Below are 27,671 nucleotides of genomic sequence, written 5' to 3' on the forward strand. Positions count from 1 at the left end.
CAACAAATATGAGGCCTCCCACCCTCTCCAACACTCCCCCAGCTCCCCAGCCCCCCAGGCTTCCCATAAGCATTTCCTTTGCAGCCACCTCCAAACTTCCCTTTCTTAAAAAGAAACAATTTTTCCGAAGCCCTGGGAGTTAATCCATGAAATGCTCTGGAAAAAAAGCAGCTGGCTTGGGCCCTGGATAAGTCGATCAACAAACATGCCAGAGCCCGGCAGGGTTCAAAGTGTTCTTTGTTCCAGCCACGGAGCTTGGATCTGCCCAGATCCTGCCAGTGACCCTGGGCTTCTCCAAATCTCACCTCACGGGCTCTCCGCCCCTCTCCTGCCCGTACCCTTGAAAGCCAAGTTCCCTTCGGAGGGACAAGGCATCATTTGCCCTCACAGGCTCTCCCTCTTTCAGAAGCTACCTGATCAAAACTTTTGGGAGCAAGTAAAGCTTCAGCACCAAATGAAAACCAACTGGTCCCTTGCAAAAGCCACAGGCCGTTTAACAGAAATGGAGGCCTCATGCGGTTTTTATTCTGGAAAAGAATCAAAGACCCCGGAAACCTGTTTCTTAGATGACACAAGAGGGGGGAAAAATGGAGGGGGGGAAGGGAAACAAAATAAAACAAAACAAAACAAAACCCACTTTTCGTTTTACGTGCCATTGAGCCTGAACGGTGTCAGATGTTTGGCGAGTGCTCCACGACCAAAAGAACAGTCAGGGAAACAGGGCCGGCAAGACCAGCCAGGCGCCAAGATTTCCCAAGAATCACTTGTGGCGGGGAGACACCCCTCCCAGAAGTGCCACACGGAAGGAATTCCGGCGTGCTGTGCTCCTTGCTTACTGCCCCGGGCAGTCGGAGACATTCCAGTCCCCCCACTCCCCAGACAGGGCAGGAGCACCGTGCAGGCTGCCGGGCCAGAGCTCAAGACCCTCCGGTGGGAAACAGCTTCCCAGATGCTTTCAGGCTGGAACTAGCAGTCCTTCAACTTCTTTCCCTCTCTGAGCCTCAGTTCTGCATCTGTAAAGTAGGCACTGCAACCCCTAGATTTTGAGGGAAATGTATTTTTGAGGATGCAATATGGTGCATCCGGTTGGTTGTTCCGTTGTTTCCTCTGTGGCCCGTCCTGCCCACACCCTACTGCCAAACTTTGCAGGAAGTGGTAGCAAGTACTGTACAATGGGCCTTATCTCACCGTTCCCCGCTGTGTGACCTTGGGCACATTGCTCAGCCTCTCTGGGACTCATTCTATTCATCTTTAAAATGGGGATAATAACCCTATGGTACCTAATGGGTTTGGTGTAGGGGCTAAAGGAGAGTATAAGTCAGACTCCTAGTCTCCCCTGACTTGATGAATATTTCTTGAGCACCTACCGTGTGCCTGGTACTGTGCTTGGCTTCAGGAAAAACCCAATTCAATAAATAACAGATGCCCTTGTTATTATTAACAGAAACCAGGTGTAGTTTCATTATCCTTCAAGGTACAGATGGGGAAAGGGAACCTCAGAACAGTCAAGTACATTCCTCCAGGTCACACATCAAGATTCAAACCCACACCTGCCTAGCTCCATACATGACACTGTTTAGTACGTGAACTCCAAGTCTCTAAGTCTGAGTGCTTTCACATCATATCCCCAGATTCCCACAGCGTTCCTGGAAGTGGGAGGACCTTGCTAAGACCTCCTTTCTGCTTACAGGGAAACTGAGGCCCAAGGTCACTCCCCCAGCATGCCAGGGCCGGGTCTGTTTTCCCTAAACTGCGACCACACCAGCTACGGCCTCTCTCTTGGAGCCCAGTGTGACTTCCCAGCTCAAGGAACCATAAAGGGAGAAGGGGGCACAAGCGTATCAGGCCAGCCCCAGCAGCGCCAACCTTGAGAGCCGCGCGGGCTGTCTCACAGGTGAGAGTGACCCCTCGTAAGGAGCGTGAGAGCAGGTGTTGGCGGCCCCCTGCTGCCTCGCCGGGTCAATCTGCACAGCTTAATTACTTTCTGGACCTGGCCAGTTGCTAGTGTGTCCAACTTGGAGATGTATGCAGGATAACAAGGCCATATGCTCCCGACGTCAGCCCTCTCAGCACATTCTCAGAAGCTAACCAGCCCAGAGGCATTATTCTGGAGGTAGAGGAAGGGGAAAAGTGAGGCAGCTTTGGGGAAAATGAGGGCTTGGGGGCTGGGAGAATGCGCTTCATGACTCCCACATGGTGATCCGCTTGCCCGCCTCTTCCTCCTCGGCAGCCTGTGTTTTCTGAGCTCTTTGATAGTGGGATAGGAGAATTGCTACTCTGTGTCCACAGAGCCCGAGGATGAGGCATTTATCTCATCAGATTGTTGAGATACAGTGTGGGTGTTTTGATGTCATTACCGCGAGGATAGCAGTGTGCAGTGGAGGGGAGCAGAGATCCCGAGATAAATAACATGGGATCCTTTAAAAAGACACTAGGAACAAGACTATTGGCAGTGTGTCTGAGCCAGAAGGGACCCCAGGGATTGCGGGCCAACCCATCGCCCCCTTTCAGAGGAGACAGAGTCTGAAGGCAAGTAAGGGAACGTGCCAGCTTCACCGAGCAAGAGGAGGAGAGCCTAGATGCTCCCTCTCAGGTTCAGGCTCATTCCACTGCCCCAGAGCCTTGATCTCTGGAATCTCCAATGGAAGAAAGATGACAGAGGAGAAGCATGCCTCACTCTACATTTATAGGCAAGAGAGTCCCCTGGGAGATGCTGGTCAGCAATCACAGAAAGAAAGAGGTTTGAAAACCTGTAAAGAAGGGACAGGAGGAGAAGGATGTGCTAGGGATACAGGAGTCCCTGATTCTCACTCACATTCCCCTTCACTCACTGCCCAGGTGAAGCAAAGCAAGACCCAGGGACATCACCTTCCTTGCTTGCTTTGAAAGAAAGCATCAAACCCCTGTGGGTTCGGGGGTCAGGGCCTAGGATCTCCCCCACGAAACAGGAGTAGAACAAACGCTCAGTTGGCTGGCTTCAGCTCTGTGAGCTTGGAGCCATTGACTGGAGGGCTTCTTCACCTAGAGAGGCAGATGGACAATCACGGTCACCAGCAGTTCCCTCCTAAAGCCTGTGTGAAAGTCAGCGTCACTCTACCCATTTCCAGAAGGGCCAAGAGCCTCCCACCAGGCCAGCAAAGATGCTGATCTTCAAACTCACTGTCCTAGAATCCGTGGTATTGTTGCTTAATTCACCAGGTCACTTGAGGGTAGAGATGACCTCAGCTCATCAGGCAGGCGTCCTGGAGCTGATATTTAAGGAGAAATCCAGAGGCTTAAAAGCAGTCAAGAAAAAGGCAGTTCAGACAATTGCAAGGAGAGAGGGATTTGCAGAGAACAAAAGGGACCAACGTGTGGGTTTGGGCAGGCCAGAAAAAAACAGCTCTGGGATGGGGTAGGAGGTGGATGCTGACAGATGAAGAACACCACGTTGGTGCAGAGCTAACTTTCTGCCCCAGTGCAGACGTGGGGAATAGCAAAGCCAAAAGGGGTGCCATCAATTTGAAGAAAAGCCTTTCTTGAGGAAGTACTAACTGCCAAGGAATCCATGTCTCATCCGATGGGATGGCTGCATTGCCAAAAGGGCTGGGTGACCTCAGGGCTGCCAATCGTCCCCTAAATCCTGATCTGGCAGGGAAAAGCCCATGTGGAGGAGGGTCGGAGAACAGGAAGAACTATGAGCACACAGCACATTTGGGAAGGTGCTCTTTGCCTGGCATGGATACTAGGGTTAAGTGATTTGCCCTAGGTCATAAAGCTTCTAACTTGGACAAATCATGTGATCTCTCTGGAACTCAGTTCCCTCATCAGTAAGGAGAGAGGCTTGGACAGGATGCTCTTTTTGTCAATCCTGACATTCTGCAGGTTTAATCCAGGACTTCTGATCTGCCAATTCCATCTCTCTGGACAACTGCAGTCATCTGAAGACAGTCCCAGGGGACTGCTCTGGGAAAGGCAGAGCTTGAATCCTCCCCAGAAGCCGCCACCCTCCCTCCCGCCCCCCGACGAGGCTCTCCCAGAGGCAGCCCTTATCTTAGCAGACACCACGATAAACTCTGCATCCATTCCAATCCCATCAGAGCCTCGCCCTTCCTGCCCATTCCCTGACAGTCAGCCCCTCTTGAAGGAAAGCTTTCAATGCTGTCTCCTGCTGCCCACTAGGGAGCACCAGCAAGGAGGAGGAGGAGTGAATGACCCCAGCGGCTCGCTGCTCTTTGGGTTGAGGCTCAGGGTTTGAGGCTAGCACTAAGATGCCCCTTCCTTTAGCATTTGATCCCAGGAGTAAGACTGGTCTACACAAGAGTTGCCCATTGTTTCTCTCTCTCTTTCTCTCTATCTCTCTCGCACTTCTCAGGTCATTTCTCTGATTTCTCCCTGCCGCAGCCTGGGACTCTCCAATCATCCTGACCTCTTCACCTTTATATCTCAGACTAAACACGTCCAAAACCCAACACCCAAACTTTGCCCAACTCCCATCCATCCCCTGCCCATCTCAGATGCTGGCTATCTCCAGCCTTCCAATTGCTTAGGCCAAGAAATGTAAGGTTGATCTTTATGCCTCTTTCTCCCACACCTAATGTTCAATATGTCAGCAGATCTTTCCAGCCGTACTTCTAAAATATATCAAGATTCCAGCAACTTCTCTCTGCCTCCACGGTTATCACTCGGTCCAAGCCTCCTGGATTACTGATCTAGCCTCCTGACCCATCTTCCTGCTTCTGTCAGCTCCAGCACCCTCACCTTCTATTCCCTTTAAAAACATCATCAGATCATGTCACTCCTTTGCTGAAAACCTTCTATAAGCTTCACACTTTACTCAGAGTAAAAGCCATAATCATCACAATGACCTATGAAGCTCTCAGTGTTCTTCCCTAATTCCTCCTCATGGACCTCATCTCAAAGAGCTCACTGTGCTTCAGCTACACCTGCCTCCTCCCTGTTCCTCAAACATACTCTCAGCATCAGGTCTTTGCACCTGTTGTTCCCTGTGCTTCGGGTCTTTGCACCTGTTGTTCCCTGTGCCCTTGAATGCCCTTTCCCCAGATATCTACTGGACTCACTTCCTTAACCCCCCCAGGTCTTGCCTCAAATGTCACTTCTCAATGAGACCTTCCCTGACCCCTCAGTTTAAAATTAGAACCCCATCCTGGCACCCTGTTTCGTTCCCTGCATTAATTCCCTCTCTGTATCTAACCTATAATATGTTTTACTCTTTTTTCCTTTGTTTTCTCCTATTCTTTATTTTCCTCCTTCCATGAAAGGGGGAGTTCCCTGAAGGCAGAGAGTTTTGTCTGTTTTATTCACTCACATGAACAACGGATGTATCATAACAAGTATTCAACTGATATTTGCTGAATGAATATATCTCCTCCCCTGTAGGTACCCAGAGGATCCTTAAAAAGCAGGGGCCAGAAGCCAGATCTGCCACATGTTTCTGCTCTCCTATATGCTGTCACTCTTTCCTGCTCCCGCTAACTTTCTGGACCCTTAGCACTTGTTCCACATTTTAGACACGCTCATCCCTATCCTGAGCTTGTGGGGCATCTCTGTGGTGGCTGGCCGCTTTCTGGCCGTCTCCCTCCATGGGCTCCGGCTAGCTCTGACTCTGTCACCCACAGAGGCCGATCTGCTAAGACAGCAGGCACCAGCTCCCGCCCTTCCTCCTCGGCCTATGGCTGCGCACCACCGCGGCTGGTGCCCAAGACACAGGTGTTGGCCACAGGAAACACTGCTACCACAATTGCCAAGTCCGAGGCTGCCTCTGATTGGTCAGTGTTCCTATATTCTCTCTCTTGGTGGCAGATGAGGGAGGAAACAGATTGGGAACTTAAAACACACCAGGTGTTTAATAGATGGCTAAGTGAAAAGGGTTTCCAAATTACATGCCAACACAGCAGCTTGCTACAGCACTCATCCCACTGCTTGCATTATGGCTTTTGGACTCAAAGAAAGGCCAAGGGAGAGGTGGTTGGGAGTGCCAGCTGATTGTCACGTGGTGCTCGGGTCTCCCGCTGGGAGGACAGTCGCGGGTGCTGGGCCTGCCTCCCCAGGGCGCCTGGCCATCCACTAGGTTGAGCTGCGCAGTGTCTGTTTCCACAACTGTGAGTCCTGAAAGCACAGCACTGGGGCCCCTGGGCAGGGCTTTGCCGGGCCTACCCATTCCATGCTTCCCTGACTCTGCTCCAAGGCAGAAAGCTCGGATTCTTCTCCTGGCCCTGGCTCTGACCCTCCTCAAGACCAGACCGACGTGGGGATGCCGAGAAGACAAACGAGATGATGGAGGGGTGAGTGCGTTGCTTCTTAGAAGGAAAGGCCTCTCTATGATGCCCACGTCACATCATCTCCATATTAGTCCATGTGCACAATCCTGGCGCTGCTGCCTGAAACACGTCCAGGCCCTTGCAAGGCCCTCGCCGGCCAGACGAGGTGTCACGGGACGGCTCTGGGGCAGCAGCAGAAACACCTGCTGGCTCTGTGGGCTTGTGCACACAGGAAGCAGGAAGCAAAGCCCCACTTCCTTCTAGCGTTCTGCTCCGATGTGCAGGGAAACTGTCTCTGATGCTGTCCCCTAGCTGATGGGGACGTTTACAACTATAATTTACTATTTAGTTATTACCATGTGCAAAGCAGTATACTACACTCTTCTAATGATTTTTTTAACACAATGGTTCTCAAAGTGTATCTCAGAGAACCCAGAAGGGTGGCTAAGAGCCTTTCAGTGTGTCTGTGAACTCAAAACTATTTTTGTAGTAATTCTAAGATGTTATTTCCCTTTTGCACTTTAACAGTCTCACACTGGAGTTTTCCAGATACTGTGTAACCACACAACACATGACGTTGCGTCATATTGAGTGACAAAGCAGATACTGGAATCTGTCCTCTATTAAGGCAGACATTAAAGAAGCTCTTTAAAAGGTAAAGCAATGAAATTCTTCTTATTTAATATTTTATTTTAGAAAACTATTTTTCATTTAAAAGATGTTAACATGGGGGCACCTGGGTGGCTCAGTGGGTTAAAGTCTCTGCCTTCGGCTTAGGTCATGATCTCAGGGTCCTGAGATCAAGCCCCACATCAGGCTCTCTGCTCTGCAGGGAGCCTGCTTCCCCCTCTCTCTCTGCCTGTCTCTCTGCCTACTTGTGATCTCTCTCTCTCCGTCAAATAAATAAATAAATAAATCCTTTAAAGTGTGGTTGGAACACAGCTCTAGCAGGTGCCTCTCGTAGGCCACTGTGCTCAGCACAGGAGTCCATGATCTTACTGAGAAGCAGGCATCCTGCTCTCCTCCGGGCTGACCGAGCTGGCAGGACCAGTGCTCCCGAGATGGCTGCTTTCTTTGGGACATGAGTGTGCAACCTGGGGACGCCAGCTGGGAAAGAGGAGTTCTTGGAGTGTGACATCAAAACACCCAAGAAACCAGGAATAGAGCTTACACTGCTGTTTACCTATGCTTTTCCCACTCAGTTTTTTAGAACATAAATTGGCTGATTTTTAATAACAACATTTTTTTAAAAGTACAACTCTTGCTCTACTTATATAAAGAAAGTTACACACCTAGATCTGAGACAATTCTTAATCCAACACTGCCACACAGAAGACAGGCTTCCCAACCACTTCCTGCTGTCAAGAGACCCTCAAAAATTCGGTCCTGTTCCTGGCTCTCTCTCACTGGAACACTTCAGAGAATCTTATTTCCGGTCTTTAACCACTAACTCATGAAGGGTTTTTGTTGTTGTTGTTGTTGTTGTTGTTTGTTTTTTGGTTTGTTTTAAGACAGAGACATTAATTTTCCTCATTAGCATTTTTAATTCCTTCGGAGATGTTTTAACTCCCTGCTTCCTATCCAAATGAAGAAGTGGCTTCCAGGTGATGTTGTTTTAAGTCACAAACTTCAGCCTGCACTAGAAAAACCTGGTGTGCTTGTTGAAACACACATTGGTGGGTTCCAAGATTGGGGGTGGGGTCGTTTCCCATTCTGTCATGTGGGGCAAGACATTTCTAGTAGGTTCCCAGGTGATTTTTGTTGTTAGTACAAGACCACACTTTGAGCTTTAAGCAACCTTTCCTGGCATCTCCATGGCCCCCAATTTTTTTTTCCCTCCACACAGAAAAGAAAAAAAACAGAATGTGAAGGAAATATTGAGCTGATTTCCCTAAGCCCATGTAAAACACCTCCTGTTAGGAAAAGCCATTGTTAGTAATCATGCTCACTCATGAGTATAATTTCATCTCCTCCACTGATTTTTGGAACTTAAAAGCATATACAAGTTAATTTATATTGGAATTCATAACATTACTTTATTAATTCAGCTCTCAGTTCTACTTTTTAAAAGGGCTTTTTGCCTCTCTTCCTCTTCTAAAACCTTAAAAACTCATTCTAATGGAACAAAAGTAACCAGAACTTGAAAAAATATGAATTCCTTTTAATTAGATGATGTTCCTGCATCTATAATAATATGTAGGATAGAAAATAATCAAGTCTCTTAAAATACGAGTCATGTGAAATTGGGAGGGAAGTGATTAAAGTGGTAATGGCCTTTTGGACAAGACGGCATCATCGATGGAAAAAGTCTTAGAGTTCTAGTGACTACACTGAGCAGGGCTGAGAAAAATCTATTTTTATGGACCTCAGTTCCATATATGTAAGATTAAGGTAATAGAGTCTTCCTAAAAAGACTGTTATGATATAACTAAAAGTACTTGTTTTATCCCACACCATTTTTAAAAAGGGACTTGAGAGATTTTTAATCTCACATTTAAAAAGAAGACAAAAATGACAATTGTCAAACATTAATAAGTAAATTTTTGAAGTATACCAGCCAAAAGCATAGTACAATTATTCTGACTAATCATAAATGCTGGCCCAAGTTTCCTGGCAGCTAATCCAAAGGAGGAAATTATTATGTAACTTGCATAACTCATTAGTTGAGAGGTCGACTGCTCGAAGCAATTGAAATAATGTCTATAAAAACTTTTAGTACATAACCAGAAATCAGATGTCATTATTAAGGTTCAAGGCAGAGGTGAGAAATGAGAGCTTCCTCTTAGTTGGGGTAGGGCAGACCCAAACACATCGGGTAATAGCATTGAAGGCCAACCCCGCCCACATCTTTTCTCTCTTTCCTTTGGCTTGATTCTCAAAGAAATTTCTACCTGTGGACTGGGAATGCATTGATGGAAGGCAGATCTAGGGTTCTCTCAGGAGAAAGCTAAGAGTATAATGTTAATCGAACCATATGAAAATGCCATCTTTGTAGGGCAAAGAGTATCAAATATCAGTGATTTCAGATGGTTGAGCCTAAGGAAAACAAAGTGCAGGAAGAGGAGAAATGAGGGGGAGGGAGGGGACAGGTGCAAAGAATGTACAATTTCAAGGCCTTCTTTGCAGTTCTGAAGAGTGTGAAAGAAGTCCGAAGATTGGAGAGGTGGGACTCGCTGAGCACCTCACTGCTCCAGAGACTGGGAGAATGTGGCAGCGGAGAGATCAGGGACAAAGGTTCTAGAAGAAACCATGCTCAGGAACATGCTACGGCAGAAATGGCTTGTTCACCAGACCCAGTTCCCTCTCCCCTGGGTACTCAGGGTGACTACCTTTTCCAGCCTCCTTTTCAGACAGATGTGGCCCCATGACTGACCTCTGGCCAGTGGAACATCCATGGAAGTGACAGTCACCACTTCCAGGCCTGGCCCATCAGAGCCACCATGATCCTCCCTATTCACTCCTCCGGCTGGCTGGCTGGCTGGCTGGCTGGCTGCTGGAGGTCACCTCCTTGGAAGCCACTCCTCAAAGATGGCAAAGCCTCGATCCCTCAATAAATAAGGAGCAGAGCAACCCCCAAGTCCCTGGCTGGACTTAGTGAGTGATGAGGAAGCTTCTGAGTGAAGCCCCTGTGATTTCAGAGTCCAACTGTTACTCAGCTTACGTAATAGAGGAATGGGTAGACGAATTGATGTTCCTGTGCCCACAGAAAATAGAACGGAGCTAAATGGGGGTGGGGGGAACCTGTTCAGTATTGGAAAAGATAGTGTTCTGGTTCCCAAACCCCAGAACACCTCAGAATCACGGGTGGAGCTTTTCATCAGTACAGATTCCCCTATACCTGCATCTCTTGAATTTCCCCAGGATACTTCAACTTCTTTAATAGGTTAGGATTCTGGTCAGCAGGCTAGAATCAGAGGCTGTCTGGAAAAGATGTGCCTGCAACTATGTCCCCCATCAACAGCTTTATTTCTGCATGCCTGGGAACTTCACTCGCCCTCCCTCTGGGCCCTTCATCTTCTCCTTACTAACTGGGTAACTGGTGCGTCTTATCAGCCCAAGAACCCTGCAAGCTCATCAGGGGCCAAGATTATAGCTTTTACATTTCTTTTCAGAACAGCATGAAACTAGGCAGGTAATATAAGCTCAATCAACACTTTAGTTCATTTGATGTGAGCATTTTCCATATGATCAGAACAGGGGGTTGTGAGGAGGACTTCTAGCAACCGAGACACGGGAGACTAGACTTAGCAAAACCATTCCAAGTGTATGTATCATTCATTTTTAAGACACTAGTGTGCTCAAGTCGGTGATCACTTTTCGCTTTGACAGAGAAGACGGTCAGTTATCAAATTTTAACACACACAAGAATTATGAAGCCTATTAGAAATGTAGGTTCCTGGGATCTACCCCTCATAGTCTGACCCAGTAGTTCTGGGCGGGATCCAGGAATCTGCATTTGTGACTGTCCTCCTCCCGCCCCATCCAAAATCCTAGGCAAGGGGCAGGGAGCAGTGGGTGTGATTGTTAACATCTGTGAGGTGAGGTCAGGGTCAGGCCTATCTTGTTTAGTATTACATCCACAGAGCCTACCATACGGCTCCAGTCACAGGAAAGCCATTAACTATCTGTTGAATGAGGACACTCATCTGTCAGATTTATCTAAAAATGCCCTTCCTTGAAGAAAGGAAATGAACTAGGTGACCTCTCTGGTTCTCTGAAGGCCGCCAGCTCACTCTCACAGACTTAGTAAACTGGGAAGCGCCCCTCCCAGATGCCTCAGACCCATCTGCTCCGAGTTCTAATTGAGGAGGCCGACCTTCTTTGATTGGCACTTCCCTCTCGTTCAGCCAGAGACCATCTGTACCCACCACCTCCTCACAGCTCAGACATCCCTACTTCTCTGCTGGTGTCGAGAGGCAAGGGCATTCAGAAGTAGGCCTGGACCCAAAGGGAAAGCCTGCCTCCCACACTGCAGGATGACCCCAAGACAGTCTGCAAGCCCTGCCCAGGTTCTCAGGGGAGACATCATCCAGGGACTGATGGTGTCCTCGGAACAGGGCTTTGTTCCTACAGCAGAACGTGAGCTCTTGGTTCTGCCATCTTCACACACTCTCAGTACCTCAGTAAAACCAGTAGGTAGCAAGCATCTTTATCCTCATTTTACAGATGGCAGAGAGAGGAAATCTGACTTGCCCAAGGTCACACAGCAAGTCAGCTGTGAAGCCGGGGAAGGCGTCCAAGTTCTCTGTGTCCGCAGAGACTACTTTTCCACAGCCAAAGCACCTTTAGGTCTGGGGGAGTCATGGCTGCTTCATTCAAGGCTGCTGCTCCTGAGTTTCGCCTCAAAGCATACATTCTTCAGGAAAGTATCCAGCTAAGCTTTGTCTCTTCATTTACAAGACCTTTGGGATGAGTCTCAGAGAGGCCATTCCTCAATCACCAGCCAACATGAAAAGAGGAGAGAGGAATAACACAAGATCTTTCTCTTTTTTTTTTTAAAGATTTTTATTTATTTATTTGACAGAGATCACAAGTAGGCAGAGAGGCAGGCAGAGAGAGAGAGGAAGAAGCAGGCTCCCTGCTTGAGCAGAGAGCCCGATGTGGGGCTCGATCTCAGGACTCTGAGATCATGACCTGAGCTGAAGGCAGAGGCTTTAACCCACTGAGCCACCCAGGCGCCCCAAGATCTTTCTCTTGATGGTGGAAAGAAACCTGCAGTCCACAACATGGGGAGTGGGCCATATCATAATCTCCTGAGGAACTTTCTCGACAGACATCTTCTCCCTTCCCCAGAGACTGTGATGAGTCGGCAGAGCTAACATCAACTCCGATCCCACAACAGCCCTGACGCCAAATAACAAAATGGAGCACTTGGATTGGATTTTCTCTTTGCCCTCATCCTCTGAGGTAGATGTTAACAGGCAGGCAGAGTAAAGGTGAACTGTAGAGGAAACCCGGGCCCTCCCACAGGATGGGAGGCAATGCACACCTGCATCAGTTTACTGCAGCCTGGGGGGAAAAGACACAAGAGCAATGGGAAGCCACCTGTTCCTAAAGCTGCCAGGAGAGCCCCCAAACCTCCATTCCTTACAACTGGAAAACTCAGGAGCACAGAGTACACCTCCAGAACTAAAACAAAAAAGGAGCCTATTCCTGTGTGAGAAAGAAACAAAGCAAAAGGGTTGCTCCTGACAATCAGGGGTACCAAGATAAGTAAGATGCAGGCCCTGTCCTCAAGAAGCTTGAGAAGGAGGCGTGTGGATGGCTCAGGTGAAGCGTCTGCCTTCGGCTCAGGTCATGATCCCAGGGTGCTGGGATCGAGTCCCACATCGGGCTCCCTGCTCAGTGGGAAACCAGCTTCTCCCTCTTTGCCATTCACTCCACTTGTGCTCTCTGGCTCTCTCTCTTTCTCTGTCAAATAAATAAATAAAATCTTTAAAAAAAAAAAAAAAACTTGAGAAGAGTTCTGGGTTGCTTTAAGACTCTTCTGTATTGATACTCTCCTCCCTGCCAGCCTGTGAGCAACTGTCTAGGGGTTCCACCATGGTGCACATAGTACTGACACACACGGTAAAGTTCCAGAAAAATGAGACAATTTTGTGTCTTAAGTTGTGGGAGAGAAAGCTATACACTAACGTAGGATACCTCCAGCAACTTTTCCCAGACCTTGTCAGTCTTTCCTTTAAATAAGGCACAGCCGGACTCAGGAGTGCCCAGATGAGGTCAGCCAACGGATACCTGAAGACTCACGACTGCCCGTCTATGGGTCAAACTCTTTCAGACGCAACCCCCCTTCCCCGGATGCCCTGGCTGTCCCTTCTCCCTCTTGGCATGCTTCTCTCTATTGGTTCGGACTCTCAAACAGTCCCCTAAAACAGGTGTACAGGATGTGAGGTTTTCTCATCATTTGTAGCTTATAAATCGCTCTCAATGAGACAGAAAAAATAGCCTTCAATTGTAACAAGACAGGCAAGTTTTGGACCTCGGGATGGACTTTCTGACAGCAAGCACTATTTAACTGGGGTGGAGGCAACCAAGGAGGGGCAGGCATTTATAGATGACCTAGAATGTTTGAGTGTGCGACATTTCATTTACTCCTTGATGCCCTCTTAGGCGAGCATCGTTCTTTCATAGATAAAGAAAGGGGAAAATTCTAACATTTCTATGGCAGACGTTCTCAAAAGCAGGACCCCTAGACTTAGGTTCTTATGAATTCTAAATAGTTCTCTGGAGGGAGAAAAGGGTCCACAGATGTTGTCTTGCCTCCATTATACTCAGAGCTGCTCAGAGAGCCTTCTATAACCAGTGATCGAGGAGGAGTTCTGGGGCTTTGGGTTGTGGCCAAAAACTAATCGTCCTTTCTTCCCTCTTGCAAGTTCAGAACCAATTAAGAAATAAGATATAGGAGACACACAGACTGAAATCAAGCTAAAAGCCTCATTATGAACAAATTCTAAATTGGAGAATGTGGCTTAGATGGGTGGTTACGGAGGACTGCCTGACACTTCACTCTGAGTTAAAGCTACTCACCCAACCCAAAAGGGGGACCGTTGTAGGATTTCCCCACAGGGCCAGAGCCAGCCCCAGCAGCTTGGTGACCTCTTCTTTGGGGACAAGTAGAGTCAAAAGAGAGTCCCAGAAGGGGCTAGGCCAAACTCATGAATCAGACAAGTTACGTCACCTCTCCTGGGGTCAAGGGCATGAGGAGATAGGGAGAAGTGGAAAGCATTCCTCCCACACCTTCCACTCTAGGGATGTGGCATAGAAATGCTCTCCTCCCTTCCCGTGGTCACAGAAAGAGTAGAGAATAAAATAAGTGGTATTCCTCTACGGGAGGGTGGGGGGTGAGTACGTCATCCAAGTTTGCAGGTTAGTTTGAATGTACAGGGAGGGGAAAAAGTAGTATAATCCAAGCTAAGGGACACCCTCTAAGTGATGACCCAGAAGGCCTCAGAAGGACCCCAAAAGATCTTGGGAGGTTAAAAAAAAAAAAAAAAAAAAGTGGTTAGGAGTAGAAGCTTATAAAGAGTACAGAAGGGGCTTGACTCCCAGTTCTGTATATAAAACACTCAGCTGTCCATGTACAAATACCTTGATCCAGTCTGACGTTTGCTCTCAGTAAAACTGAATAATCTCCCGGACAAAGCAGGCCTCTACCACCTACAGAGACAACCTTGACATTCAAAGCTCGTCACTCTTGTCCCTGCTTCCCAATGGACAGGAAAGTCTGTCTGTTGGGACAAGCCATGAATCATGGCAGAAGCCTTCAACCCTGCTTCATGGCTTCCCAGCCTCAGCTCTCAGCTCTCTGGTCTTCTCTGTCCTGCCCCCAGCCCCACACCTCCCACTCAGCACTCTGCCCTCCCCTCCTCTTGCATCCTCTTTCCAGATTATCCTGGAGACCCAAATGTTTGTGTATAATATCAGAGCTGATGATGATGATGATGAAGAGGCCCTTGACTGTGGCCAGATCACAGAGGCCACTCTGGATAAACCAGCCCTTTTTTGGACTTTCTTTTTTAGGCAGACAGAATATTTACACACTGGGAGCAGGCCCCATAAGCACTCCCCAGCAGATAATACATTCATGCAAGCAGCCGTCTCTGGTGGAAAAAAAAATCATGATTAATTGGGGTTACAGCGCTCATTTGAACTGCGGCAGGAGCTGAGCTCCCTCAATTTAGTGGTGTGCGGACTTCTCCTGAACTCCAGTGGATACTTCACAAATAACAATAAAAATTTTAATGGCAGGACAAACATGGAGCAGGCTACGCAGCTTCACTCATTAAACAACCTCCATGCACCGTGCTCGAGGACTCAAGCTGTTTTATGTGGCAGGCCGCTCTGCCTCAGCCTGCTGCAGATGACAGAATGAATTTTCATGGGGTGTGGAGTTGCAGGAAGAAACAGGTTTCATTAGCCCCGTTGAAGAGATGCATAAACCAGAGGCCAGGCAAAGGAAGTGACTTGGGGTCAATCCGAAGGTGGTGCCAGGAGTCCGCTCTGAGCCCCACCTCTCACCCTGGCCCTTGTTCCATTCTGATTCCCGAATTGTTTTCACTTCATGAAGGCTAGGAAGATTCCATTCTCTGCAGAGCTGCGGGGCAGCTGTTTCTGATTATTTGTCCAAGAGAGACACAAAACCAAGAGCATTTGGGTTATAAAGCAATTTCTTGTTCTACCCACCAGAAGTTATGGATATACATTCACAGGGGACTGAGGCTGAGCTTGGTGACACTTGCAATGGCGATGTCTAGAAAGGACTTCGCCGAGCCAGGAAGGTCAGTGATGAGGAACTCAGGGGCTGTGGCAGGTCCCTCTGGGTCAACCCCGGACTTCTGGCTGCTTCCCAGTGCCCTTGCTGAACTACCTCAACCTCCCTGCTTTGGAAAGCTCTGCTGGAAATCTGCGGGAGTGGCTTCTCTCCCTGTAGCACCTGTTTCTCATGAGGAAGGTTCCGGCATGTTTCATCCAAGCCATTTCATACCATCGCAGTTGCAACCTGGATGCTGTTCTGACCAGCCGTCAACGGCCCCCTCCTAGGTTGAACTGCGGTCCCCAAGAAACAGGTCAAATGTACCACATTTTCTGCTGGTGACTTGATCTCCCTGGCCCTTTATCCCCATGGCCTCATCATGACTGGAAACATGCTCCATTTCTTCCTGCACTCTTCAGAAACTTTCAGGAATGGTTTTCTTCTCCCCAGATATTGATGAGGCAGAAATTGCATGATCAAGGAGCATTCACAGACACACACGCACACACATCCAACTCAGGGCTTTCCAGAGGGACAGAGCTATTCTAGAGAAGGGCTGAGCTGTCTCAGAACAAACTGTCCCTCCTTCTGCTTCACACCGGAAGTTGTCCGGAAGTTGTAAGGACAGTTCACAGTAGAAGTCACTTTGGTGGGTAGGATGGATTCTCTTCCAACAAACCCACAAGGTCAGAAAAGCCAGCCGAGAATGGTAGGGCCGAAGACACCATCAAGACCAAAGATTACAAATTCGTTATTTTTCTGGGTAGCTTCTTTTCATCTCCACTGAGAGCGGAAAAAAACTCCTAAAGCACAAAGAAGTGTGGGGCAATGACTCAGTAGACGATGGAATGAGTGCCTGGGGGTATGGTGTTGGCACCACCACAGGCCGGACTGAGCTGAAGACCAGGACACCATGTCTGACTTAGCCATTTAACACATGACCTTGGGTAAGGGGTCAGGCTCTCTCAGTTTAACTCATGGGCACACCATCACCCACCTCGTCCCTTGCCATGAGGATCAGGTGAGTTAATGGAGGTAAACGTGCTCAGTGAACCACCCCGAGATCAGTTATCATCAGCTACACCCATAGTTCTGACTAAAGGTCCGGGGACAGAGAGGATCTTGGGCGGTGCCTTCCCAGATCACATGTTCCGTGCATAAGCAGAGGAATTTTCGACACAGTAACAAGCCAAGCCTTCCTGACTACAGCAGTCAGGCGCTGAAGCTGTCCCACATGGAGAGCTCAGTGCTGGGAGCTGGGCAGGTGGGGGCAGCAGGCATGCATTCCACAGGCGACCCTGAAGCCAGGCTCTGTGCAGTGCGCTGTGGGGGCCTGGGTTGGGGGGAAGAGTGGAAACAAGGATCGACAGACACAGCCCTGTCCTCGAGGAATCACAGGGAAGGCAAAGCAGGTGTCTCTGATTCCGAGCCAATGCCCGAGTGAGCCCTGAACTAGACTTTATGCCTGGCCTTTGTTGGGCAGGTCACTTGAGTGCTCTAAACCCCAGGTCCTCAACAAGAAGGGGATGATCACAAGCTATGTGTGCCAGATGCATGGGAGAGCCTAGCAACCACAAACAGTAAATGGTTAATAGTAGTGACAATAGCAGTCTCCTAGCCTTTACTCTGTGTCAGGCATTGTCAAAACCTCTTACAGCCAGAGGTCAGCAAACCTCTTCTGTAAAGGGCCAGGCAGTGAATAATTTAGGATCTGTAGACCAGACAGGCTCTGCCACAACTACTCACGTCTGCTGTTGTAACAGAAAAGCAGCCACACATAATACGTGAATGAGTGAGCATGGCTGTGTGCCACCAAAACCTTATTTACGAAAACAGGTGGTGTTTGGGCTTGTGGGCCATCGTCTGCCAACTCCTGCTTCCCATATATTCACGTCCCATCACCCTGTAGGGTATATTATCCCTGTATACTCATTTCTCAAATGAGAAGGGTGAGGCTCAGAGATATTAGTTAATTGTTCAAGGTCATACAGCTTGTAAGTGGCAGAGCTGCGATTCAAACCAAAGCAAGCAGGTTCCAGAGTCTGTGTTCCTCACCTCTCTCCTGAGAGACTCCTCAGCGTCCTAGGAATTGTAACACGTCCTAAACTCAACAGAGAGGCCAGTTGCACGTGACAATAGTAAGAACACACCAAACTGACTGAGGGCCCTATTATATGCCAGGCACTGCGCCTGGTGCATAGGGGATCCTCGCAGCAGCCCTGTGAGACCCATGCTATTATGACCCTCATGTTAAAGATGGAGAAACTGAGGTCAAGAGTTGACATGATTTGATCAAGGTCCCAGAGCTGGCAAACATCAGAGCCATAACCGAACCTATGGCTGTCAACTATTAGCCAGCTCCTGTCACCTCCATCCTGGGGGGCACCATAGCTGGGAGGCCATGTCTGTCCCCTTCTTTGGTTCACTTTTGAAAGTGGAGTTGGGTATTGTTCTCTGCAAGAGTTTATACCCACTGAGGCTTTGGAGTCTGCATGGCATCTATGCGTGGACCTGGGGATCCTCACATCTGCCTAACCCCAGACAAAAAGGAGGACTCCCTTTTGTTCCCTGTTGTTGCCATCCTCTCACCAGCATCATCTCCTGCTTGTCCTGGATGTCACTTAGCAGCACATCATCTGTCAGTTTCTATGGCACCATGGGCTTAACATCTCACTTCCAGTTTGCTAATAAAACCATGGGAAAATGGAACACAGGAATGGGCCTCAGCTTCAAAATGGAAAAGATGTTCCCTTGGGTCCTTGGCCCTACTGTAGAGGAATGTTTCTTGGAAGGACATCATGGACATTCCCAGCATACCAGCTCTGGCCTCCAAACTCATCTGCTCCTCTCCTTAGCTGGTAAGGAGTTGAGTAGGAAAGAGACACTGCTCACTGGTTTTGTTTGTAAGGAAGAGTCCATCCGCTGGGAAGGAGAAGTTGACTGTTATGGACTGAATGTTCATGTCCCCCCCTACCCTTCCAGAAGATCATATGTGGAAACTCTAATCCCAGTGTGATGGTATTTGGAGGGGGGGCTCTGGAAGGGAATTAGGTTTAGATGAGGTCATGAGAGTAAACCCCATGGTGGGATTAGCAACCTTTTAAGTAGAAGAAGAGACACCAGAAGTTTCTCTCTCTCTACCCACTCACACACGCCAGGAAAGGCCATGTGGGCACACCGTGAGAAAGAAACTTTCTACAATCCAGGGATCCAGCTCTCACCAGGAACCAAATATGCCAGCACCTTGATCTTGGACTTCCATCTTGCAGAACCAGAAGAAACAGATGTCTGCTGTTTAAGGTACCCAGTCTACAGCACATTAGGCTAAGACACTAAGAGAATATATGGTATAAATAGAGCATAGAAGAGCTGTTGCTTTGTTACTTTACAAGGAACCAACCCTCCCAGGTTAAATGAGTCTTGAGATGTTATCTCTCCTTCAACAAAAAGAAATGCACCCACAGAATTAACGAGTTAAAAAAAAGGTCCGAGTAAACAAAGGTACCTGATAATCCAGATCAACTTTAGAAATAACTACCTTTTTTTTTTTTTTTTTTGAGAATGGGAGAGGAAATAAGAGTTGCTTTTTTTTTTCCCCCGGTCTACGAAGGTTCTCAACCATCTGTCCCCGCTTGGCAGTGGCCACAGCGCTGTTTCTGTTTTCCCCACGTTGTTATTTGCTTTGCTCCTAAAATTCAAGTCGGCTTCCTCTCTCTTGGAGAACAAAGAGAAGGAGCAGCAGGTGAAATGAGGGTAAGCTGAAGTAACAGAGAATTCGAGGAAGGACAGAGAAGCTTGTCAAGAGTTTGGGGTTTAAGAAGAAAAAAGAACGAGTGATTAAAGACTTCAGAAGTTTCAGCAAAGATTCTTTTGTCCCTTTGCAAAATCTTGCCATCATAGTCCACAGGGAACTGAGGAAGAACGAGAAAATTGGATCCCACTTTGGTCCCTCACCAGGAGGACGAGGAAGCCCAGAGCTCAGGCCCGGGAACGACGTGGGCACCGGGAGGATGAAGCCGGAGGCCACCCTGCCATGGCAAATCGGGACATTCCATCACCGTGTGGCACTGCTGTGCTTTCTCCCATCCCAGAAATCCCTGAGGGATCTCCCAACAGAGGTTATAGCTCATCTTGGCACATGCGAATTAGGTAATTAAACCCATGCGGAATATGGAGGCCAAGGACAAGGGAGCACAGGACTTACAGGAAAAGCAGACCCTACATCGCTGACAAGGCAGAGGGGGTGCAGGGAGTCCAAGAGTGACCTCCCGGGAAAATGCAAGGGTGCCCCAACCTCCAACGAGTGTGCTGTGACTGTGGAAAGAAAGCAAGTTTCTTCCCCGAAACGTATGTTTAAGAAAAGCCTAAGATTCATTTCCAAAATAATCAGGGCGAAAACGGCAGAAGACAAAACAGAATGATTTAAGGGAAGCTGCAGATTTTTCAGAGTCAAAAGAAGAAAACTGATGTAGCCTTTCGTAATGGATCGTCTTAGCTTTCCTCAGTTTTGAGTGAACTTGGTTCTGCCCCTTGGAGATTATTCCAGGAGTAGGTGAGCGGATGAGGGAAGAGCAGCCTGAGAGTGGATGGGAAAGACGGAAACAGGGATGTGGCTGCTACCCACGAGGCTGTCACTGAGGGAACTGGTCTCCTGGAAGATACCAACTTACATTTCTTTTTTTTTTTTTTTAAAGATTTTATTTTTATTTATTTGACAGAGAGATCACAAGCAGGCAGAGAGGCAGGCAGAGAGAGAGGAGGAAGCAGGCTCCCTGCTGAGCAGAGAGCCCGATGCGGGGCTCGATCCCAGGACTCTGAGATCATGACCTGAGCCGAAGGCAGCGGCTTAACCCACTGAGCCACCCAGGCGCCCCCAACTTACATTTCTTACGGACTGGGTCACAAACTTCAGGACCTCATGTCCTGCCCCCGGCCACACGTTTGTCTAAAGCATCCTGGTCACCACCTGCCCTTGGGCATCACTTTCCCCCACCGTCCCATTCTCCAGGGCAAGAACAGAGAGCTTGCTGATGCTGTTAGAGCCGCGGCATCACTCCATACCCAGGATGTAGCGCTGATTTTTAAAAAGTCTCATTACTTGGCTATGTGGAAGAACAGGTGAGGGCAGAGGGTATTAATTAAAATACAGGTGCAGGAACCATGCTGGCCAGGTCCTCCTCATCACCGTCCTCACGGCACGTGGGGTCTGGGGCAATTAACCTAACCTCTTAACTTCTCTGAGCCTCAGTGTCACCATCTACAAAATGGGGACAATGATAGTATCTATCTCATAGCAAGGTTGTGAGTAATAACTAAACAAAATACCAAATACTCTAACTAAATACAACTTATATAAATATAATTTATAACTAAATACTAAATATCATAACTAAAGAATTACGAATAGTGTGAGTGTTGGCGGTTCTCCAAATTCATTTCGGGAAAGGAAATGTGGCTTACGGGACAAGGGAAGCCTGGGGATGAGGATCTAACTCATTCTGGGAGCTACCATCCAAAAAGTCTCAGTGAAGCACTATATTCAGCAGATTATTCCTTGGCTCAGAATTCTGCCTTAGTTTCTTAGTTTCTTCTATAGCTGCAGAACTGGGTCCATCCTCCCCTGCTGGGCAGTCAAGGCCTCCAGAATCTGCCCCTTCCTGTCCAGGACTGCTCATCATGTCCTGGGTCTAGATATCCCCATCCCAGCTTCTGAACCCCTGATCCCCTCCAGACCCACTTTCTCCTCTTGCCTAATCAGGGTCTATCTCCTCTTTAGGGACCCACGCTCGTGAGCAGCCCAGCTCTGTCCTCCCGCAGCAACGACTGTGGACACTCTTCATCATGTCGCCATCAGCACAAGGCACCTCCTCTCTTCCTTTCTTTGCCGGCCCTTCCTCTCACCACATGGGGGTGCCTAACAGAGACTCTGGACAGGGAGCCTGGCTTCTATGACCCCCTTGCTACAGGCACGTAGCATAGGACAGTCACTGGTGCTAAGGTCTCCCGCTCACGGAGTGACCAGGTGTAGCCTGTGCTTGCTGGAGGCCACAGTCCCTCGCTGCAACCTCGGGGCCAAGTGCATTTCGGAATTCAGAATGTTTCAGATTCTTGAAAGGTCATTTGTGTCTATACTGTACCTAACAGCACTGCAGATGAAGGACCCCACAAGTCAACCCATTTGTGCCATGAATCCTATAAATAGTCACTCTGAGTGAGTTAAATGAAGACTACACCTACCCTCATGTCAGTTGAGGTCACTTGGCTCCCATAGGAATTTGGTCAAGTTTTTTGCCAAATGGACAATTTTTCAGAGATGTTCAGATTTCAGAATTCCAGGGCTATGGGTCTATACTAGGTGCTATGGGACTTAACACGAAATAAAAATGAAGAGTGTAACTGCTGTCTTTAGGAGACACAGTGAGAGGCACATAAGCTCCGACATCTAGACCAGCCCCTCTGAGCTCAGCAGCTTCGTCTGCGAAACAGAAGGACACATACCTGACCAGGACCGCTTTATCCAACACCCAGCCCATTCCTGGCCAAGCGGCCTGTAAGGATTCTTCCCTTTACTATCCCGTTAGTAAAAACCTCAACCTGGATGGCTGAGTACATGTGTGCTGAAGGATTTTCTGAGGAGAACTGAGCTGAGAAACTTATTATTAAAGAAGCTTCTTAGAGAGAATGAGCTCTGAGCAAATCCTTCTACTTCGGTTTTGTTGAAATTGTTATGCTCGGGTTTTGTTGTGTACAAAACAGGAAGAATAGAAGACCATTAGCTTTAAAGTATGCCAACTTCTGAGGAATAACACCTCTTCCACTTGGTGTCACAAAGCGTGGGGGCCTCTCCACACGGCCCTGTGAGCTCTGCCTTGTTTGCTCTTCTTTCAACACTTCCCCAAGACACTTTCATGTCAGAAGACATCAAATGCACCAACACAATTAGGCAATCAGCTTGGCGGTGGAGCGGAGTTTCCAGTGAGGGAGAGAAAGCCAGTGGGATGTCAGGGTGGGAGCTCAGACAGAGGCCTTGGGCTCCAGGAAGCGGGGTTTACAGCAGACTGTTTGTTTTTGTTGCTAAAAGTCAAGTCTTCTCTGCAACATCCATTGTGAAAGGGGTTCCTTTTTGCATAAATGAACTTAATCCCCCTGTTTATTAACACTAAACATGACATTTATAGCCCAAGTGCTTTACTGGCATTAACCAGTAATCCCCAGCACATTCCTGTGGGGGAGTTCAACCCAGGGCCCCAAGCTGGAGCCCTTGCACAGGACAGAGAGGGCCGAAGGCTCTGCTCTCAGGAGTTGGGTGCTCCCACGACCCACCCCCTCCCCACCCCAGCCTTATACTTGCAGAGGCCTACATGCCAGGACTCCGCACACCGTTCCGCCAAGGTCCAAACAGGGTGGGCAGTCAGTGTGTACTGACTCAGACACAGTGAGCACACAGGGGTGGGCGGCACAATCCGGATCTGCCGCCCGGACCTGAGGGACCGTTTCAGAAGGAGCTGGCTGTCCAGTGGTTTACAGAGGAGTGTCGTGGCTGCCCGGCTGTGCTGAGGCATGGGAGGGCGAGGTCTGTTTGCACCTGGACTTCCCACTCAGGAAACACCTTTCTCTGCCTGGTGAAGAATATAGGCTCTGGCCCCAAGTGCTTCTGTTTGAGGGCGGAGCCACAACTGAGTCAACACTACGTTCCTAGGCTAGTGGTCATGAGCAAAGCAGGCAGCTAACATTCTGCACAACACACTGGAGAGCCAAAGGCCCCTTCCCAATATAATTAATGAAGGCCATAATGAAAAGAACCTTGGAGTGAGTGCCTGACTTGAGAGCGAGGAGACCGAAGGCCTGAGACAGAAAAGACTTAAGTCCTAGCAAAGAACAGCAGGGATGGATCCAGAGGTACGGGGAATGTCTCAGAGCGATCTAGAGACCACACTCTTAAGCATACTGGCTGGGGCTTTTAACCAGTTCCTTGGGAAGAAAAAAAAATAAAAATTGAATGGGACTTTTATCATCACTCTGCTGAATCTCCAGGTATGTATAAGTTTAAGCAAATTCAAGATCATTCTTTCCATTATGTCGACCTAGTTGTTTCCCACTTATTTTTACTGTCTTTGTAAAATTTCAAGTTAAAAGGTTCCTCCAGGTACTCTTACAAAGGAACATTTGTGTTGTGTGCCCGGGGGGAATTTGGTGCCCGGCACTGGCATAAGGAGATAAACAGGACCCTTGTGAGCAGTGCTATGACAAGGGCTCTCCACGTGGGGCACGGCATTTGGGCACCCGTCGGTGCTGGGCCCTGGACAAGGGGAGCAGCACATTTTACTTTCCTCAGCCTTTCGCACCATCATCGAAGGCAGGCTTTGTGAGCCTGGGATTCGGAGGGCTTCGTGATGAAGAAATGGAGGCTCAAGAGTGAAACTGCCTACAGCCGAGAATTCCTCAAACACAGGACAGACTCCAGCATGCCACCAGGCCATTTCACTCCTTTCTGTCTCCCAGCCGGGGCATCTGGGATGGCGGCCATCTTCATGGCAGCCGCCACACATGCTACGCTCCACCCATGACCAACGGCCACTGGCTGACGATGAGCAGAGCTGTGAGAATCACAGAGCCGCCAGGTCCTGACCGTCTGCAGGCACCGCCTGGCTTTCACATCCCTCTCAGGGGACATCACACCACCACTTTCCTCTGGTCCCATTGATCACCCATTACTTACTAAAGCCTCTACAGACGTCTCTGCACTAGGATACATCCCTGTCTCCAGGTACTCACAGGCTGGTCAGAGAAGATCACCATACATCGAATAATCCAAGATCGATCCTGTGCTGTTCAGATGAGTGCGGAAATGTACGGCATCTGCCTTATGCATACTAACTCATGTAATTGCAAGCTTCTCACTCCTTCTTAAGTGTCCACACGGTACCTAACAGCTTACCAAGAAAAAGGATCCCATTCTGTCCAAACTTTTAAAAATGAAACAAAATATCAAACCTCAGGAAACAAAAGACCCAAGTACTGGGGCCAGTTCCACCACTTATAAGCTATATGACCTTGAGTAAGACATGTAACCCAACTGAGCTTCAGTTCTTTCCTATTAAGTTAAGAATAAGAATATTTTTCAAGCCTACCACGCAGGATTTTTCTGAGGGTCAAATGAAATCATGCATATGAAAACACTCCAAAATTATAAGCCAAGCAACTGAAAAGGTCAAATATTCCTCCTGCTCCCATTTATAAATGAGGAAATGAAGAGCAGAACCAGGACTAGAGAGTACATCTTCAGACCCTTTGCCAGCAGTCTTCCTACCACATGACGCTTCTTCTCTAAGGGGCGCTTGGGATGGGAAAGAGACAGTTGGGCTCCTGTGACCTAGAAGATTCTTTGGACCAGAAGTCACACACCCGAGACCAGTGGGCCAACATGACCCACAGAAGTGTTCTATTTGACTAGCATAGTTGTTTAAAAAAAAATGTTTTTTGAGCCAACACTTACAAAGCATTAGTTTTCACCTAAAATCCATATAACCTTTCTTAACTCAGAAGGACTGATGAGAATAAGTAGACATTCCCTCATGGGCTTAATCTGCTATAGCTGTATCTTGAGGGAGCCCGTATTCCTGTGTGTCACCGATGCCATCATCCCCGACTGTTTCTCCAACCTGGAGGCCGAGTGTCAGAAGCTATTTATCATGATTCTTGCATTGCTGCTTTTCTGCAACACTGGAGATGAGCATACATCTATGGGAATGAGAACCCTCTCCCTGCACCTGGCAGAGAGAGGGTTCTCGCCTGGCTCAGGAAGGCATGGGAGTCTGCAACCTCTGACCTCTGACCTGAAAGCCAAAGAGAATCCCAGGAGGTAAGGAAGCAGACTGGGAAAAGGGCGTGGCCATGTGGTGACCCTGAAGAAGCGGCCTGACTGGAATGAGGGGCTATGTGGATGGGGACAGTGGTGGGGCAGAGGACTAGGAAGAAGTTTGGATCAAGAAATGAGGCTGTGTTATGAAGGAAGGATCTCGAGTGAGGATAGTGACAGCAGGGGAGCAGAGCATGGTAATATTACCTTTGGGCAGAGATGGAATGGAGGTACTCATGAGTGAAAATTAGGAGAAATACTTTGCAAACTCATTCATTCGACACAACTATCTTGAATGTTCATTGTGCTCCAGGCACTAGGAATACAGCAGGGGATAAAACCAGACAAAAATCCCTGCTTTCATGGCATAGATAGCCAAGCTGGGAGGGATCTTGCTACAAACCCTCTGTTAATGATGCTGCCCATTAGGTGTTTTTGAGGAAGGGAGGACAGACAAATGGAAGAGTTGATGGTTTCTCCCCATAGGACTGTTGAACAGGGAGAGGTGAGGGCCGGGGGTGGGGGAGGGTGGTCAAAAATAATCCGCCCACCACTGCTCAGCCCACGAAAACACAAAGCAACTCAAAACCCCACTCATTAATCTTCTAAGACATGGGATGAACCTCAGAATTATAGCATAGACAGTGGGCCTGTCATTCCTCTGACCTATTTTTCCAGGTTTCTCACATTGTGTGATTGATCACGTGTATATTCCCCGACACAAGTACTCTCTTCTGCTGGCCTGCTCCCTGGCTTGTGTACACACACGCGCGCACGCGCGCAGACGCACACAGTTACCTCCAAGCTTTTTCAGAAGGGGTCACCTTGACAACAAGATGGTCTTATGGAATGAGTACTCTGCATTTGAAAAAGGGGGAAAACACACATTCATAGCTCATGGTACCTCATGACAATTCTTTCAGTTCCATCATGGAGGAGACAGAAAAACTAATTACTGGGGCAAGTGAGAAAAATGACCAAGTATTTCCATGTAAAGTAGAAGCATGCTAAAGGCTTTCTTCCTCCAAAGAATGGCCAAGGGCAATGTAAAGAGGAGAAATGTTTGTAATATTTCTGCCCATACGTACACAACCATGAACTATGTCGGCAACAAATGCTGTCCTTCTCACTGTGCTCTTTTGTTCCTTGACACATGGGGGAAGTTTGGCCTCTAGGTCCACACGGAAGTCAGAAAGAAGGCTGCAGTGAGCCTACAAGGAAATGCCTCTCCTCTCCCCACCCCCATCACCTCCTACTGTTAGAAGATACACAGCCAAGACTGGCTATGTGAACTATGTCTGTCTCTGGCATTATTTAAGAAATCCTTGAAATCCCCTCAAGGATCATTCCAATTGGGTTAGAACATACAATCCCAGTAACCTCTTATTCAAATGCAATTGTAATCCCTGGGAGGAACCTCACATGGGCCAAAACACCCACCGACATGGTGGGATGAGGGGAATGTGCACTGCGGAAATCCAGGCCTGGTGAGGGCTTCTCACAAAGGGAGGGGAATTTCAGAACAAGAGAGCCTGACTGAGTGAGAGAGGAGGCCTGGGCAAGGGCTCCATTTGGAGGCTCTGGGCTGCCAGAGGTCAGCAGGGTGGGTGAGGCACGAGAGAAAAGGGCCACAAGAGGGGTGGAAGAGGAGGGAATGTTGAGGCCAATGTGACCTACTTTACTATTTGCCAAAATCCAGATATGGATGAAGAAAGTATCTTCTTCCCTTCACTAATACCCATCAGTACTTCTACACAGAAAGATCAACATCAGTCTTTGGGGCATAGAAAGTGAACACAGTTCTAACACCAGCCGCCAAGACCTTACAAAGTGTCTTGCCCCTTTGGGAGCCATTCCAGCCAGCCTGGGGGCTCAGACCTGAGTGCCCAGGCTGTAACCAGCACCTTCACTGCAGCCCTGCCTTATATCCTAAGCCCAGGTCAATCTTTTTTTTTTTTTCTTTGCATTTTGCCTACTTCAATAAAGTTGCAGATGTACCTTCACATATCAAAGACTCCACCAGAAGACTTCTAAAATGCAATCCAGATTCTTCTTTAACCTTCTTACTTTCCAAAATTGTTCACTATCACTGACTTCAAGAAGGACTATGTTACATCTCTTTTTTTCCTAAATAGGGGAATATTACCGCAACCACTACCCACCTTTAACGCCAATAAGAAAGCCAGGGCTGGAGGGGAGCCTGTCAGTAGACCAGCTGTACGGACTCAGTTTCACTGCTTCTTGGAAGACGACCGACCAAGCGGAGCAAGTTATCATTGCAAGCTCTCTGTGTTTC

At 48.3% G+C, this 27,671-nt stretch overlaps 1 protein-coding gene across 17 annotated transcripts in view; it reads right to left on the reverse strand.

Annotated features, from left to right (window-relative positions):
• LOC111159674 (calcium voltage-gated channel subunit alpha1 C) overlaps window positions 1–27,671 on the reverse strand; it is a 621,933-nt gene that overhangs the window by 414,648 nt on the left and 179,614 nt on the right. The gene's annotated exons all lie outside the window — the stretch shown is intronic.

This window comes from Enhydra lutris, unplaced genomic scaffold (assembly GCF_002288905.1).
Source record: "Enhydra lutris kenyoni isolate GAN:26980312 unplaced genomic scaffold, ASM228890v2 scaffoldscaffold69, whole genome shotgun sequence".
NCBI classification, from domain to species: Eukaryota; Metazoa; Chordata; class Mammalia; order Carnivora; family Mustelidae; genus Enhydra; species Enhydra lutris.